This window comes from Olea europaea, chromosome 10 (assembly GCF_002742605.1).
Source record: "Olea europaea var. sylvestris chromosome 10, O_europaea_v1, whole genome shotgun sequence".
Taxonomy (NCBI): domain Eukaryota; kingdom Viridiplantae; phylum Streptophyta; class Magnoliopsida; order Lamiales; family Oleaceae; genus Olea; species Olea europaea.
Window position 1 is genome coordinate 11,398,788 of NC_036246.1, and position 19,645 is coordinate 11,418,432.

General features: G+C 32.0%; 1 pseudogene; it reads right to left on the bottom strand.

Annotated features, from left to right (window-relative positions):
- Nucleotides 1-1,156: 1,156 nt before the first annotated feature.
- LOC111400283 lies at nt 1,157-18,339 on the bottom strand (annotated as a pseudogene).
- Between the last annotated feature and the right edge of the window lie 1,306 nt (nt 18,340-19,645).

Below are 19,645 nucleotides of genomic sequence, written 5' to 3' on the forward strand. Positions count from 1 at the left end.
CCTAGATACAATGAAAAATTAGTATAGTACGAGCATTGCAGATACTACTCTAACAAACTGATTTAGTAACTTAATAATATCACCAAAATTGAAAAGAAAGAGAGTTTTCGGCCAGAACAGAATGTATTGGTTCTCTTGTATAGAATATGGAAGACGAGTTCAATATAGACTTAACCTCCATGAATGGTGAGTTAAATTTGTCCTTAAGTATGCCATTAACTTGTATTATAATGACCATAACGTTTGGAGTATCAATAGTTTTAGAAGTTAAAAGGTCAGTTGGAGGAAAAAATAGCAAAACATAAGCCCTCCTAAGGGGCCAATTTTGGTCCTTTCGGTTCGACATTCATGTGTGCAGGTCACGTCCCACACTAGCTCAAGGTCTGAAGATTATTTGGATCCATGATTTGCACCCTTTATACGCACGTAGAAAGAGTCTCTATGCTACACAAAATCATACCATTCCTAAGTGTAATCCTATGTAAGGTGGTATTTGTCTTTATTATTTTCCTATTTGGGACAAACCTTTATTTTTTTCCCTCCAACACATAAGCTCATTTCAATTGGCACACTTTGAGCTCCAATTTCTCATTTACCCGAACATCATTTTTGGCAAGTAAATATATGATTTCGATGTTCTTATGGAGGAGAACACAAATCAATCTTGATCTTCCAAAATAAACGACTAGGTCCCACTCAAAATTTATCCCAAAATCAGCCATCAACTTATTTTTCCAACATAAAAAACAGTGGATAAGTGATGGAACTGCTCTATTTTTTTTCAATTACCAGTACCAGAACTAAGGGAGGCAAATGGAAGTTTTTTTTACCTCTAAAGCTGTCCCTTGGGCCCCTATTTAACAACTGATCAACGGCCATTTACCTTTCCAAGTAAGGATGACATAACAATTGCTAAACCAGTCTAATAAATTTGGATCCATGCAATAGCATTTACTGGTACATGGTGACAGTATTTGTTGAATTGAAGAAATATGATAACTTGATCTAAAGATTTATCACCAGTATAGTTAGACTCTAAAATTTTGAGAACATCTTCATGCCAAACAAGAGAAATAGCTTTCTGGGTGTGGAAGTGCGATGTGAAGGTAGGGACTGCATTCTTTTAGTCTAACACGTGCCTCAATTAACAACGATATCAATGGTTCTGCAAGAAAGTTCCCTTCTTACCAAGTAATAATGCAATTAATGATATAAGGCGCTCTTCCAATTCTTCCTTGCAGTGCTTCTTGTTCGTCTTGCTCAAAGGTATCTAAAAAGTTGTTGGTCCCAAATAAATCGAGCTTTTGTGACGTGACTAATTTTAATTAAAATACACAAATAAATTGCAAGAAAAATAAAGAACACGAAGAATTTTCAGCCCAAGGTTTGAAGGTTCGACGACTACTGCTAACGCCTAATCCCCCGTTAAGCATCCGTTAGGATTACGTTCAAATCCACTATCAAAGCCCCCCCCCCCCAAAATCGGTCAAAGCCAAGCTATAGAAAGAACACGAATGTTCAGCCGTTCAAAACCACTAAAAAAGGCCCTCGGAAATTACATTCAACCTCACGAAGAGGTGGATTTTACTCTCTCTCACATTTACAACACAATTCACTAAGAAATTACAAGGTAATTTATCCAGAAGATGAAGAGAGTACAAGAAGAAGAACGGCCATAACCAGAAGAGAATAGGGTTCAAAAATCTGCCAACCCTAGAATTAACTTCACTATTTATAAGAAATAGGGCCATTAAAAAGATCCAACGGTTGTCCATCTGCCAAGTGTGAGAGATCAAGAGTAGACGCCTTTTACAATTAGAAGCGTGTTTACAAAACACGTTTTTACTTATTCTGGAATCTTCAATGATCAATCATTGGGCCGATTTTTTACTTGGATAGCAGATCAAAACTTGGGCTCAAGAATTTCAGCAATCCAAACCTTTACAATCTCCACTTTGCTAGAATTTTGAGACCAAGATTAAGTGGATTCTAACAAAAAACTAACTTCACTTGCTCTTATTACCCGTTAACAACAAAATAGAAAGTTAGCAAACTTCAAGATTCAATAATCTTAAAGAATAAAAAAATTTACTAAAAGGTATTACCTTTGTACCTACATCTGCAGGATTAATTTTAGTAGGAATTTTAACTAATTTTATATCACCTTTTTCTAATATCTCTCTAATGAAATGAAACTTAACGTCCATGTGTTTGGTTCTGTCATGAAACACATGATCTCTACTTAAGAAAATGACACTCTGATTATGAACACAACTCCATGTGATTTTCTATAATTTCTAGTTCATTCAAGAGACCCCTTAACCAAATTCCTTCTTTTACTGCCTTTGTAGCAACAATATATTCTGCCTCAGTTGAGGATAAGGCCACTAATTTCTGAAGGTGTGCTTTCCAACTGATGCAAGTATCATTTATCACATAGAAATATGCAATAGTGGACTTTCTATTATCAGAATTTTCAGCAAGATCAGAGTCAACATAGCCTTTTAATTTTAAGCCATTTTTATCAGTTTTGAACATAAGTCCTAAGTTCTATGTACCTTTCAAATACTTAATTAAATTCTTCATGGCTTCCCAATGAAGTTCACTTGGATTGCTCATGAATCTACTTAGCACACTCACAGCATAGGCTATATCAAGCCTTGAACATACCATAATATACATAACAGATCCAACAGTATTAGCATATGGTACATGTAACATTCTTTTAAGTTCAATTTCAATTTTAGGTGATTGATTAATAGACAATTTCACATTTGCAGATATAGGTAAACTAACAAGTTTGGTTTCATGTAAAGAAAATCTTTTAACAACTTTTTCAATATAGCCTTTTTAAGTTAAAAATAGTTTTCCATTAGGTCTATCCCTTTTTATTTCCATTCCTAAAATTTTTCTAACATGTTTTAGATCTTTCATCTCAAATTCAGACTTTGATTTTTCTTTTATAGAGTTTATGCATTAGAATTATGACCAGATAGAAGCATATCATCTACATACAAAAGCATATAAAATGATTCAAAATTTCCATTTCTCTTGAAATAAAAACAGGGATCATACTCAGATTTTCTAAACTTCAGGCCTTGTATAAAAAGAATCAAATATTTTATACCATTGTCTTGAGACCTGTTTTAGGCCATACAAAGACTTATTAGACACACTAAGTGTTCTTTACCTTTAACCTTAAAACCTTTTGGTTGTGACATGTATACTGTTTCATTCAAAGAGTTATACAAGAATGCAGTTTTCACATCTAATTGCTCTAGTTCTAAGTTAAATTGGGCTACAAGTGCAAGCAATATTCTGATAGAAGTGTATTTGACTATAGGTGAAAATATTTCTGTGTGGTCTATACTCTCTCTCTCTCTGTGTAAATCCTTTAGCTACAAGCCCTTCCTTGTATCTCTTTCATTTGATTTATACTCTCATTCTTTTACCTTGCAAACATATTTATAGTCAATTAGTTTGTAGTCTTTAAGTTTAACTACTAAGTTTCACGTTTTATTTTTGTATAGAGAACCCATCTCATTTTGCATAGCTGCAAACCATTTGGCAGAGTCCTTAGAGGCAATAGCCTCTTCATATGATTTAGATTCCTTGTCAAAAGAATCAGATTCTAACTATGCAGACACATAATCTGTAAATTGATACCTAGAAAGAGGTCTAATTTGTCTTATCTCTCTGTCTCTAGCCATTTGATAATCCTGCAAGTCAGGTGCAGGTTCTAATTCCTGAGGACTATTTAAATTTTCATCATTTGTAGCAGGCTAGGGTTCAATCTGAAGTGTCTCCACCGCAATTTGTATCTGTTCATGGGTTATTTTGACTGCTGAATTCAATTTTAGTGATAACAAAGTCATTTTCAGTTATTTTATCTTCATTATTGTCACCAAGGCATGGAAAAACTTCTTCATTAAAAATCGCAGATCTGCTTATAATCACCTTAAACCCTTTAACTTCTTTTAGCCAAAGTCTATAGCTTTTTACCCCTTCCCTATAACCGAAGAAAACACATCTTAAAGATCTGAGGTCAAGTTTTGAATTAGATTGGTGAGCATAGGCTATAAAGCCAAATGTTCTTAAGTGAGAATAATCATAAACAGATCGCGAACAAACTTTCTGTGGCACTTTATTATCTAGTGAAGTAGAAGGGCACTTATTTATCAAGTAACGAGCAGTCTTTACTGCCTCTCCCAAATTTTTTTTTTATAATCCTGAACTAATTAGCATGCACCTAGTTCTTTTTAGAATAGTTCTGTTCATCCTCTTAGTAATATCATTTTGCTGAGGGGTATTGTTCGCAATCCTATGTCTAAGTATACCATGAGTACTGCAATACTGATCAAATTCAGTATTGCAGAACTCCAATCCATCGTCAGTTTTTATTACTTTAATCTTCCTACTAGTTTGATTTTCTATCAAAGTTTTCTAGTCCTTGAAGACTGAAAAAGTGTTGAACTTTGATTTTAGTAAGAAAATTTAGACCTTTCTAGAATAATCATCAATGGTAAGAAGATAATATCTATAACTGGATACAGTGGAAACAAGTGCAGGCCCCTACAGGTCACTATAAATGTATTCAAGTATATTTTGTGATTTATGTATTCCATGGTTAAAGGGCATTCTATTCTGTTATCCCATAATGCAATGTTCACAAAAGGTTAGCTTTTGAACATTGTCTTTTCCAAAGGCACTTGATTTTGAAAGGAATTTTTTTTTTCACTTAGATGGCCTAACCTTCTATGCTATAACTCTGACTTATCAGTTTGTGTTACCAAATTCACAATAGTATTTTGAACAATAAAGTCAGGTTTTATGGTATAAATATCATTAATTTTAGGTGAACTGACTATAAGTGATTGATTTTTGATTATATTTGTAAAACCATTATTAATCTCAATTTGATAATTTTCATCATATAATACCCCCAAGGATATAAGATTCCTTCTAATTGTTGGAACATACTTAGTGTGAATCAGCCTTAAAAGTTGACCATTCTTCAATTTTATAATGATGTTCGCAATTCCTTTTACTTAACAGGATGCATTATTCCCCAGTTTTACAAAACCATCACTAAGATTTGAGAAATCGGTAAACCAATTAATATTGCGACTCATGTGAAAGGAACATCTTGAATCAAGAACTCAACATGTTTAGGCCTTTCTAATGAAAGCACATAAGCAACCGCAATATCAACATTTTCACCCCTCTTATAGGAAGCAGCAATGATTGAAGTACCATTATCACAGTTAGACTCACTCCCTAAGTCATTAGCCTTCTTGAAACAGTCTTTAATTAGGAGTCCAATTTTACTACAGTAATAACACTTTCTATTCTTGGCCTTTCCTTTGTTTTTTTATCCTTTCCTTTATCATTTCCCCATTTCTTTTTAGGGAAATTCTTATCTTTATTGCAATTGGCTTGACAAAAATTATTCAAGCCTCTAGTAGGGAATTTAGGATTGGACAAAGGCTTCTCAACATGTAAGGCTTATCTATGTTCAAATTTAAGTTCTAGGTCTCTATCTTGAGAGAATCATGAATAATTTCAACAGTTAATCACTTCTGCCATATTCTAAGGCATTTCTAATGTCCTTATACTTATCACTAGGGCATTAAGTAGACCAACTACTTTTTGATCATCTGAGATCCTTTCTCGATAATTGATTAGGTCTTGAGTAATCTTATTGAACCTATTCATATTCTTTTCTAGGTTTGCACTAGGGTCAAATTTGTGACTTAAAAAAATTGTTTCCAAAGAAAACATTTATTTGGCAGGGACTTAGTAACATATTGTTTTTCTAAGGCTGTCCATAACTCTACATCAATTTTAGTGTTTCCCGTCTTTTCTAATTACAGAGTCAGACAAATGAAGAAAATAAGTGCTCCATGCCAATTCATCTTACTCGGTTTTCCTATCTTTGGATAGGGTTTATAACCAAGATTCATCTATAGCTTTAAAACATTTTAATTGCATTAAAAGAGCTTTCATCTTCTGGCTCCAGAGACTAAAGTCTCCTTTACCATCCCAATGATAAATATCAATTTTAGTGGACATACTATGCAAGTATGTCACAATTGTGTACAAAAAGGGTACAGGTAAGAATGAGATTCAACTAAACAAATCACACAAAGTATAATGTACACAACAAAGGTATGAAGACAGAGAGTTTACACTCAGTAAATTGTAATTAACAGATTTGGTTCTTGCAGTAACTAATTAAGCACTTTCTTGCCAAACTTTATATACAAAGTATAAGCACAAATACAGGCATCAAAAAGGGTAATAACTCTTGCATATCAACTATTAGAATTAATAAATCAACATTTAAGTATCAGGATATGCACCAAGCAGAAGCGTGAAATTCCAGTAAAATAAACGGAGAACCCCTAATGGATTTTCTTAACCGAACCCTACTTCCCTTGGATTCTAGGGTTCTCTCAGGGAACCCTAAATAAAAGTAAATCAGGGGATTTCAAAAAATTCCTAAAACTTAACCCTTAAAGAACAAATTCAACGAGTATACAAAAGAGGATTCAGGATAAATGTCACCAGAAGTGCAGGCGGTTTCTAAAATAACCAAATAATACCAGAGATCTACACACGATACAGGTTGAAGGCATCTTTCTGTACAACAACAGCAGATCTATTAGATTTAATAAATTTCTAGAAATCAGTGGTGTCACAAATAATTGAAGAACAATTTTTAGAAACTTTAAATTTTAAATAATAATAATAATAATAAATTTAAAAAAATTAATAGTGGCTCTGATACCACTGTTGGTCCCTAATAAATTGAGCTTTTGTGACTTGACTAATTTTAATGAAAATATACAAATAAATTGCAAGAAAAATAAAGAACACGAAAAATTTTCGACCCAAGGCCCTGGAGGTTCAGCGACCGCTGCTGATGCCTAATCCCTCGTTGAGTATCCATTAGGACTACACTCAAATCCAGTATCACAACCCCAAAACCAGGCAAAACCATGTTACAGAAAGAACACAAATGTTCAGCTGTTCAAAACTACTGAAAAGGCCCTCAAAAATTACATTCAACCTCACCAAGAGGTGGATTTTACTCTCTCTCACATTTACAACACAATTTCACTAAGAAATTACAAGGGAGTTCATCTAGAAAATGAAGAGAGTACAAGAAGAAGAACAACTGTAACAAGAAGAGAATAGGGTTCAAAAATTTGCCAACCCTCGAATTAACTTCACTATTTATAAGAAATAGGGCCAATGAAACAATCCAACGGTTGTTCATCTGCCAGGTGTAAGAGATTAAGAGTAGACACCTTTACAAGTAGAAGCATGTTTACAAAACACATTTTTACTTATTTTGGAATCTTTAGTTAAAATGGATCAATCATTGGGCCGATTTTTTACTTGGCTAACAGATCAAAACTTGGGCTCAAGAATTTGAGCAATCCAAACCTTTACAAAAGCAATAGAATGTGAACATAGACATAAATATAAGCCTATATGCATGAAAGTGATAGTTGAAACAAAAAAATAACAAAGTCAATCTATTGACTCTATAAACAAGATTAATAATAATAATAATAATAATAATAATAATAATAATAATAATAATAATAATAATAATAAATCAATCAATCAATCAATACTAATGGAGAAGTGGTATTGATAAATCATTAACAAAGAATGTATTCCATTCCCAAATTTCTTAATCTAGCTTAATTATTCAAGACTTAATCTAGCTTTATGTCACATACTCTTTCTTTTGACAAATTGAGCCTATCAATAGAATATAGATACCCATAAAAATTCGAAGGCAACAAGAATTACAATTGTCTACACTCCCACCTGTGACAAGTGACTTAATTAACCCTTCAATAAATGATTCCTACCCTCAGACAAAGAATTGCTTTTATCAACTGCGTTGGACTAAATTATTAAACATATGTTGTATAAATAACCACTTAAGCAAGCACATTCAATCAATTCTCTCCAATTTAAATAGATTTGTCACATCTAAATAAGCACAAAAAAGGGATCCGAACATGCCTTATCATAAAAGTAGGAAATGCAGTCTTCAAGCCCATGACATCAACAAACTGCTCGCATACAAGTAAATAATTCGTCATGGCAAAATCCAATGCCCTAATGGCCGACCCATAACACGACTTCTTTTGATTCATAATATTGATCATCAACTCCACACCTTCTGCCTTCACAAACCTCTCTTTATTCTACAAGGGCATTAGCAAACAACACAAACAATCAAAAAAATTCTCAACCATCTCTTCCTTGTCGCTTGTCTTGAACTCCATTATTGGGAATTTACTTAATCATGCACCATTGAATATAAACAAAATTTCAATTTCCACCAAAAATCTGTTTTGTGTTTAAATAGAAACTGTGATAGAAATTATATCTTTGTTAAATTCTGCAAACTCCTTTACTTTTCTTGAACTCCAACAATCACGATCTGCAGCCTCCAATGGAAATCCACACATGAAATAAGATTGAGATAATTGGGATTTTTAATTTTCTAGTGCTAGTAAGAATATAAATTCTCTACAATTTTTCAAATACCAGCAGCTTATTTATATAAGCCCAAAGGGCTAAGTCCGTCTCATAACTTAATCTAGTCCAATATTTAATTAACTCAATTAATTAAATTTGATCCTTGAATTGATTAATTCAATTAATTAATTCGGGTCTATTAATAAGCAATTCAGTTAATTAACTATCCAATAATTGTCAATTAAGTAATTGGTAAATCTCATTCTTCTAGCTCTCCTTTAGTGTGTGACCCATTATGTTTTTAATAACGATACTTAACGATGTGAATTATTATTTGATCTAATCAAAATCGATAAGATAAAACACCTCTTTTAATTTATCAATAATTCACATCCATCGTCTCAAATTGATATCTAGTAATGTGTCAGGATAATATATATGATGAAAAATATCATGTGGTATGACAAAACTAAATATATTTATTTGCCGCGAAACTATAATATATTCATTAATGTGATTTGATCAATTACAAGATATGGAAGTGTTTTAATCTCAATTATCGATCATATTTTCATTCCACTATTAAATCAATATAAGTCGAAACTCCTTGTCGACTTGCAAATACACCTTGGCCAATGATTCTACTATCAACTTAATTGAATGAAATGTAGATCATAATTTTTTACTATCTAGGAGTGACAAATCCACTACTGATCATTCACAATCTTCATATTATTCTTGACATGCCCTAACAAAACATCCACGTGCTCATTTAAGTGTCACCATGCTTTAATTTGTGAGATCGGCTACTTACTTCATAAATAAGAAATGGCACACCAAGTGGTTTATCTCTAATAACGATCTCTGTATCTCGTTATTACTTATAGCCACAGATAATTTAAGATTCAATTATATGTAATTTGTATCTCATGATTACAACTCTTTGTAATTAATAAATTACTAAAATTTAAATCTACGGATTCTATTATTTAATTTAATTGAATATTAATTAAATAATAGATCTACCATAAAATTGCATCAATTATATATTAAAAGTGTTTATTTTCAAAGTTAATTGGACCTAGGGTATAACACTTACAAACTCCCACTTGTACTAGATTCAATCACTTATGTATCTAATATTATAAGAGTTTACATGACGATCATATTTATACAGTGACAACTCTTTGTCAGTGGATCCGCAATATTATCATTTATGAGAATTCATTCTTTCATTACGTCATTTCTTTGTATTATCTCTCTGATGAGATAATACTGCCTTAAACACATGTTTAAACCATTGGTGAGCCCTTAGTTCATTTGTTTGCACAACAACTCCATTGTTATCAGAATGTAGAAGTTTGTGATCAACAATGTAAAGATTCAAGTTCATCAATGACCTTGTTGATCCAGAGTGCAACTCTTTGCTGCTTCTGAATCAATGATTTATTTGGCTTTTGCTATTGAATTTATGGTTGTTTCATATTTGGAACTTTTCCAACTAGCTAGTTTATAATTAAAAGAAAATCATAACTTGTTTGAGATTTACTTTCATTCTAGAATGACCAGAAGTTAGCACCAGTGTATCCATGAACTCTCAATTCATTTTTTCATACAAAATTTTCTCAAGATTTTATCTATATAGATTGGGATGAGTTAAGCAATTTTTTAAATTATTTCTCTATATATCAAGTTGCTTCTCCCATTTTTATCATAAAGATATTATTTGACAACTATGATTTCAACGATTAAAATATAAGGATATCATTTCCTATTAATATTTTATCTACATATAATATTAGGGACACGACATTGCGCCCACTATCTTCTTGTAAACACATGGCTCTTCTTCATTTTTTTATAAAATCAAACATTTGAACTTACTCATCAAATTGATTATTTCAGCTCCAAGAGGCTTTCTTCAATCCATATATGAATAGATCAAATTTGCATACTTTGTAAGCATACTTGGATTCAAAATTTTTCAAATTGTGTCATGTATACTTCCTCTTGCAAGTTCATGTTAAAGAATACATTGTTGACATCATTTTACCATAACTCATAGTCATTGTATGTAGCTATTGCAAATAAAATCTGAATGAACCTAAGCATGGCTATAGGCTAGAGGTTTCATTAAAGTCAACTCATCATCTTCATTTATAACCATTTGCTATTAGCCTCGCCTTGAATGTATGGATGTTTTCATCTATGTCAACATCTTCATGTAAACCCATTTACAATCCATGGGTTCAATTTCATCAGGTTGGTCGATCAAGATCTAAACTTGTTCACATACATAGAGTTCATCTCGAATTTCAAGACATATTTCCATTTCTTTGAGTCAACACTTGACTTTGTTTTTATACAATTGGTAGGTTCATCATCCTTGATTAATAATCATGGATTTCCACCTTCTTGAAGGTCGAATGATCCTACCAAATTTACACGAAACTGACATATCCTTAGAGTCTCTACTTCCTGATCAAGAGTATGTCCCTTAGTAGGTGTGGAATCAAACCCAGATTCATCTACTTGGTTAACTATATATGTGGACTCTTGAACTCTTTCAAGTTCTATTTTACTTCCACTGTCCTCTTCTAGAATAAACTTTTTCTCTAGAAAGACGATATGTCGTGAGATGAAAACTTTCTTCTTAATGAAATTATAGAATTGATATCCAATTGTCTCTTTTAGATATCCTACAAATATACATTCATCAAATTTAGTCTCAACCTTATCTGATTCAATGCACTTCGCATAAGCATCATAGCCCCAAAGTTTCATATGAGATGAGTTGGGTCTTTTTCCTCTCCATAACTCATATGGAGTTTTGTTAACCGACTTAGATGGAACACGATTTAGTGTGTATCATACTGCGATCAATAAATGACCCTAAAACGATTCTGGTATGTTTGCGTGACTTATTATTAAGCACATTATATCTAATAGTGTATGACTTTTCCTCTTAGATACAACATTGTGCTGTGGTGTATGCTGGGAAATCCAATGCAAGAGAATTTCATTCTCTTTTAGATAATCTAAAATTCTCTACATTGATTTGATCTAGATGTGAGAACACACACCTATTTATTTCTCTACTTTTAGCTTGAATCTCTTAAACCTTTCAAGAGCTTCACGCATGAATTTCATCAAGTATACATCACCATTTCTGAAATAGTCGTAAACAAATGTGATGAAAAATGAAAAATCTCATCTAGTATCATTGGCATGGTACATCACTATGTATTAGGCCAGTAATTTGTAGACATTTCTCCTTTTGACGTAAAAAGAGATTTGGTCATTGTGCCTAACAAGCATGATTTGCACTTGTCAAATGATTCAAAATCATTTGACCTCAAATATACATATCAATGTGATTTTGGAATTGCATCTTCATTTATGTGACCACGTCCGCGATGCTAGATTTAGGTGTTATTCAGATTATTACTTTTATGCCTTTTCAATTTTTATACTCTTTGTAGAATACTTAGTATTTAGAATATAAATATCATTTTGTAATTTATTATAACCATAAGATCTTATCAAGATAAAAATGAATAACAATTGTTCTTAACATTAAAATAGTTCATATCCAAACATGAAATTTATTTAACATTTTGGTAATGATGGGTACAAAGTAACATTCGTCTAATTCCAATATTAAGTTTAAAGGCAATGGTAAAAAGTATGCTCCTATAAGCAATGTAGCAACATTTGCTCATCTTCAACATGGAGGTTAACTTCTTCATTTTGCAGTAATCTACTTCTATTTAGTTTCTCTATATTTATATAAATATGAAATGCACATCCGGTATCTAATACCTAATAAGCTAATGAAACAGACATAAGCCTTGCAATATTTATACCAATGACCTTTCATTTTATAATAATAACAAAGGTCATTAGGTTTTGTATTGTCCTTCTTCGCTTTAATCGTCTTAGCTATATTGGATACTTTTCCAAAACATCATTTAGAATTCTTCTTACAACCCTTAGGGAAATTAATGAGTAAGATTTGCCCACTACAAATTTTGATATTGGGCTTAACAATTTTAAACATATTCAGCAATTCAATGAGTGTGCACTCGAGCTTATTCATATCAAAATTTATGATTAGCTATTAATAACTCTCTGATAGAGATTGCAAAACTTAGTCAATACTTAGCTCATAGTTCATGATTGAACCCAATTGAGACAACTTGTCAATGTCAATCATTTTCAGTACATAAGCACTGACTAAAGATTTCTCCGTCATTTTGCACTAGTATGGTTTCTTAGAAGTCTCAAATCCTTCCACACTCGATTATTTATCATACAATTCTTTGAAATGAAAAATCATGTGTTAGCATGTATACTCTTATGTTGCTTTTGTAACTCAAATGACATAGTTGCAAGCATCACACATGTTACAATATTATTGTCATCACTGTGCTTATTATAGTAACCACATCTCCCTTAATCGAGTCATGAGCAGGTGTCTTTAAAAAGGGCTATTCAAGAATATAAACAATTTTCTCATACTTGAGAACCATTCTTAGACTACGATGCCAGTCAAGAAAATTTGATTTGGTTGTTGGCATCTAGTATGCCTCTTAAATACATATGGTTACTCAAGATTCAATAAATATTATTAAAAAATAAGTAAAAGAATAATATATAAAATGCATTCATTAATTTAACGTTGTCTTTTATTAAATTAATTATGCTTCCAATATTTAACTCAAATTTATGACCCTCTCACCTAAATTTATGAAATCTATACTTGACTCACAGTGGTCTAGGATATCATTTGTTATATTAAGGCCCTGAGTGTATTCAACAAATCTCAATAAAACATTTAGGTAGATACTGTTATCGATTGTATCTCCATACAATTTTCAGATCATTAAAATGGCAACTCTTTGTCTTCACACATCTTATGCGTCAGATTAACATGCATCCAAAATTTATCCCTTTAAGTGTACTCAACAACAGATAAATTTTAGTTAAGTCGAACCCATAATTCAGAAATATCTAATATTTCATAACGTCCAACATCCCCTAATAGACCATCCTTGAGTATATTCAACGAGCTAAGATCGATTGAGGACTCCGATTTTTCACTATAATGATGGAAGACGAATATAAATATGACTTAATATTTTAATGAGGGTTTTGCATGCAAATGTCACATCGTGATAAATATAAATATTTTATGGACTTTTATGGACTTTTACTAACTAGTCTTTCTAAGCCATAAGAAAGACTAGTTGGTCAGCTCCTAAGAGTATTGCATTGACTCATATCATGCTCCATTTGTATGGTATCCTCATCTTCTTCTTTTTTTTAATTAGTTCAACTGCAATATGTATATTATACTAATTGGCACGCAAGCCTAAATGATTGGACATGCACGCCCATAATAATTACAACGGATTCACAAGTCTAAAATAAATAAGAGCTCGTAGGCCCATAAAATAACAAGAATAAAACTAACTATTCAACACATCCATGTGGTCTAGTCAATAGGCATCCACTAATATGCATTCATCATATAAATGTTTTCCTATATAATGTCTAATATTATATGCAAATGTGTTTCAAGTTTCTAGCATTTAAATTCGTTTAAACTAATTTAGACAAATGGAATGGAAAAATAATTAATTAATTAATCATATTAATCAATTAATTCAATTGGCGGGTATATTTAATTAAAATCAAATTTTAATTATATATCAAATTAGAGACTAACTCTAATTCCATAGGGCTGAACTATTTAATTAAAATCAAATTTTAAATAAGTAGCAAATTAGAGTCTAACTCTAATTTCAAAAATGAAGGTAGTTGAATTTAATTAAAATCAAATCTTAATTAAATATAAAAATTAGAGTTCAACTCTAATTCCAAAATATCAGGGCGAACTTATTTAATTAAAATCAAATTTTAATTAAGTGCCAAATTCAAGGAAAATTTTAGGCAAGACAATTTAATTAAAATCAAATTATAATTAAATGTCAAATTAGAGTCCAACTCTAATTTAAATTGAATTAATATTTTTTATTTAGGATAAAACTCGTAAATAAAATAAATTTCAATTTAGGGTCAAAGCATAATAATTAAGTTAAAATCTAATTTTAACTATAACATAAAAGTCGTCGATTTTAAATAAAGTTTTAATCTGGGTCAAAATAAAATTTCGGTCAAAATTGATAAATCCTTTCCAAAATCAATTTTAAAACCCATTTCAAAATTACATTCAAGGCCCCTTTTGAAAATTGCATTATGACACAACTGAAAATCATAAACAGGCCTCTTTATTTCTTAAATTGCATAGCAACCCTTCATTTTAAAATTTACAAATTGATCTGTAAAGCATATTGCAACCAGGGGGTACAATACTCCAAATTGCAGCTGAAACCCCATGTCCATTACAACCACCCGACTCAAAAACCTAGAAGAGTTTCTTTCAAACTCGTGGCGGCATTGGCTTCTACCCATCCACTACAGGCGACATATGTCGGCATATCGCCGTTGTCATACAGGGGCACTTCCGCCGTTGCCTAATTGCAACGTGAAGCGCTGCATCTTCACTGAAGTTGTCGCAGTGGTGTTTCTTTAAAACTCGTGGCGGCATTGGCTTCTACCTATCCACTACAGGCGACATATGTCGGCATATCGCCGTTGTCATACAGGGGCACTTCCGCATTGCCTAATTGCAACGTGAAGCGTTACATCTTCACTGAAGTTGTCGCAGTGGTGACAATCGCCTGTAGCGATCGAGTAGCTACCTGCGATGTCGCCATTGACCCCCATCCTGATCTTTGTTTTTGACCCAAAAATTATTTTCTATTCAAAAATAGATTTTAGAAGATGAAAATAATTTTCTTTAAAAGCTAGAAATATGAAAAATAAACAATCAACCATTGATTGTTTCTAAAGACTGAAAACAATTCATAATAAACATAAATTAGGCTCTAATACTACTGTTGAAAAGTTACTTAATCATGCACAATGAAACATAAACAAAATTTCAATTCTTACCAAGGATCTGCTTTGCGTTTATATAGAAACTGAGATAGAAGTTCTACATTTATTAAATTTTGCAAACTTTGCTTTCCTTGAACTCCAACAATTACGATCTGCAGCCTCCAATGGATATCTACACATGGAACAAGATTGAGAGAATTAGGATTTTTACTCTTCTTGTACTAGCATAAATATGAATTTTCTCTACAGATTTTAAACCCTAATAGCTTATTTATATAAGCCTAAACGGGTTTAACCCATCTTGAAACTTAATTCGGTCCAATATTTAGTTAATCCGATTAATTAAGTCTGGTATATGATTAATTAATTCAATTAATTAATTTAGGTCTATTAATAAGAAACCCAATTAATTAATCATCCAACACTTCTCAATTAAGTAATTGATAAATCTCATTCTTCTATTCTCCTTTAGTGTGCCCCTCATTAGGTTTTCAATCAAGATATTTAACAATGTAAATTATTATTTTGATCTAATCAAAATCGATAATTAAAACACCTCTTTTAATTTATCACTAATTCACATCAATCGTCCTAGATTGACATCTAGTAATGTGTCAAAAAAATACATGTGACAAAAAATATCACATGGTATGATAAAACCAAACTTATTCGTTTATCGTGAAATTATAATCCCTTATTCAATATGATCTTATCAATCACGAGATACGAAAGTGTGTCAATCTCGATTATCGATCATATCTTTCATTCCACTCCTATGTCAATATAAGTCAAAACTCTTTTTCGGCTTATGAATACACCTTGACCAAGGATTTTATTATTAACTTAACTGAACAAAATGTAGATCATAATCTCTTACTATCTAAGAGTAACGAATCATCTATTGATCATTCACACCCTTCATATAATTCTTAATATACCTAAACAATGTCGTATTAGCGGCCATTGACAAAGAAAATTTCAACATCATCAAAGTATGACTGTCCTCATATAAGACAATATGATGACCTCAAGTTAAAAGACCTATTTCATTACTAAACATTAGAGATTAACTGTTGATACTCAGATAGTTATCTATGTGGAATCTCTTAACAGGTCTCTAATATTTTGTTTTATAACAAAATATCCATGTGTTCATTTAAGTGTCACCATACTTTAATAACAATATATGTATCTTGTTATTATTTACGACCACGGATGATTGAAGATTCTATCATATATAATTTATATCTCACAACCATAACTCTTTGTGATTAACAAATTACTAAGATTTGAATCTACAGACTCTATTATTTAATTTAATTAAGTATTAATTAAATAATAGATCTGTCATAAAATTGTATCAATTATATATTAAAAGTGTTTTGTCTAAAGTTGATTGGACCTAGGTCATAATACTTACACCATTGACTTGTACATCGCTACAACCTGCAACAACGCATCCACTCCATTCATCTGTCCAAATCTCTTCTGATTTGCAGTGTTGTTCGATAACAGAATGGCTAGAATCTCTGATGCATACTGTTTGTTACTATTAAACTCTCGTACTTTTATACGAGCCTATAGCCATTTCAAAATTTTGGTCTTCTCACAAACAAGCCCTTACACTAATGGCTTGACCTCAATGAGGTTCTCAATTGTAGACAATGAATTATAAATGGCAGTCGATTCATCTGGGTCAGAATCTTTTAACTGCGAAAGGTTTGATACAAGCAAGCAACTACAATATTCTCAATGAGTGCATCAATAAGGACCTGCACAAGCTCATTGTTGTCCTCAATGACATCTGCATCAGTAAGGTCATGTAAAAGAGTGACGGCATCAATAGCGATATCACTGTTGTCAAGGTTGAGTAGACCGATGATTAAATTAACACTGCCGAAGCTGACAAGGTCCGGATAGAGCTTGGGGACTCCAGCAAGCATCTTGAGCTTCTGGAGCTCGTTGCAAAGCTCTACCTTCGAGTTAGCGAATTTGTCGGGCTAATCAAGTTACTTGAGGCTGGTGGTAGTGTTTGCGTTCAAATGGCGCTCGAAGAAGAGGGCTAGCTTTTTTACGGTTTTAAGGTCGAGACTTTTAATGGGGTTTTTGCATTTGTTCTAAATCGAGGTATCCATTGGGTAATTCAACGATTTTCCTAGTGCAGTAGAACCCTAAATTTTGTTTTTTAGTGCAGCTGAGCGACGGATAGGGAAAAATAAGTGGAAATGGCTAATTAACGTATCGAAACAATTGGTGGAAATAGCATAATATGCCCCCCAATATTTCACTTCTATTGCAATTAGGTATCAAACATTTGTAAATGATCATTTATGTTCTCGACTTTTACTCTAGGACCATTTGAGTCCCAATTGAACAAATTTTTTTTTCCTTTGTCTTAAGTTAACGTTCAAATCCTGTCAAAAGCAATTTTATTTTTTACCCCTTATCTTTGAGATAAACAAATCAAATAAATAGAAACAAGAGAACATAAAGAAAAAGAAAAAGAAGGACAAAAGACAAGGATATAAGAATGATTTTCGAGAGAGATTTTTCCATCACTATCCTCATGCCCACCAAAGATTTTCGGAAGGTGAAGCAATGATTAAAATATCTTCATATACGATTTTATTAATTTATTTGTTTTTATATAACTTAAAATTTGATACTTAAAAAATAGATAAGATTTGGGACAGGGACGGCCAAGGTTATTTTGTCATCCTACAAGGACATACTTTTGTTGTTTTCAAAAAGCATATTTTAATATGAGAGTGTTAAAAAAGATAGAAGTAACGACATGAGGATAGCACAACACACATCGTCATTTCGTGTGCTTGCCTGGGATTTTCGAGATGTAGAGCGTGACATCTATCTCCTTATACAAAATCAAGACTAAATATTTATCACCCGCTTGGAAGCAACTAATAGTATTTTTGGATGAAAATCATAATTAAAAATAAGCTTTGCTAGTTGATAAAAGTTAAAATAGAATATCATAAATAAGAGTTGAAAGACAAATATGATAATGAAAAAAAATTAAAACTATTTAATATAATTAAAATGTGATAGACCGAGGGGTGTCAAATGGAGCATGTGGATAGCTCGGTCTCGTAAAATTAAGAGCTAGAGCACGAGCCAAGTGACTTGGCCTGTTTGGGGGGCCAAACTGGCTTAACTTGTCCACCGGCGAGCCATTCGCGGGCTTAATGGAAGCAAGATGCTTGTGGTGAATAATGACTGTTTTTAGAAGTGATCGTTTTGGTCACTGTTCAAAAGTTTAGCAATTGTTTGCAACAGTCACTAAACTTTTAGAGTGACCAGAATGGCCATTGAATTTTCCCTTTTTCTCTATAAATAGCCATTGTTGGGTTTCATTTTTTTTTTCACAACATCAAAAACTCTCTCGTTCTCTCCCTCCCACAATTTATCAACAATTATGCATATAGGCCCCGTTTGGTATCCATTTTTTAAAAAATGTATTTTTTTCTTCTTCTTTTCAACCACACATTCTTTATTAAAATAATATTACACGTAAATGAAAAACTTTTACTTATTTTTCAACCACACATTTTTCATCAATTTACTATTTCAAAAATGCATTTTTACATAAAAATGGTTCCCAAACACCCTCATAATATATTACTATATTCATTTTTACAATTTCATCATCTTCAATTTCAGTTATTCAATTTCAATTCATTCAATTCTCACACTACAAAATTACAATTATGAATTCACAATCTTAAACATATTATAGATCTTTCCGTACTCTTTACTTAAGTCCTAGTACTTACTATATCGTCTATACATTTTGAATTTCATCACAATTCACAAATAGATCCACATTCATTTGTTAAGGGCTTGATCAATGTTGGAGTTGAATTACTCTATGATCCCGCAAAGTTAATATCGGAATCAATTTTTAGGTCTAAATGAAGTACCCATTCCTGAAGATATTCCAAATTTGGCTGTACATGGAAGCAATAATCTAATTGATTTAGATGACGTTGATGTTCTTGAAGCGGAACAAGAGGGAGAACCTGAATTAGACATTCTCGACGATAAAAAGGGAAAAAATAGGCAAAATGTTGGGATCACTTCAAATTAAGTTCAACGAGTTATGTTATCGATGGAGTCCCAGAATCTAAAGTAGTATATAAATGCTGCCAACAAC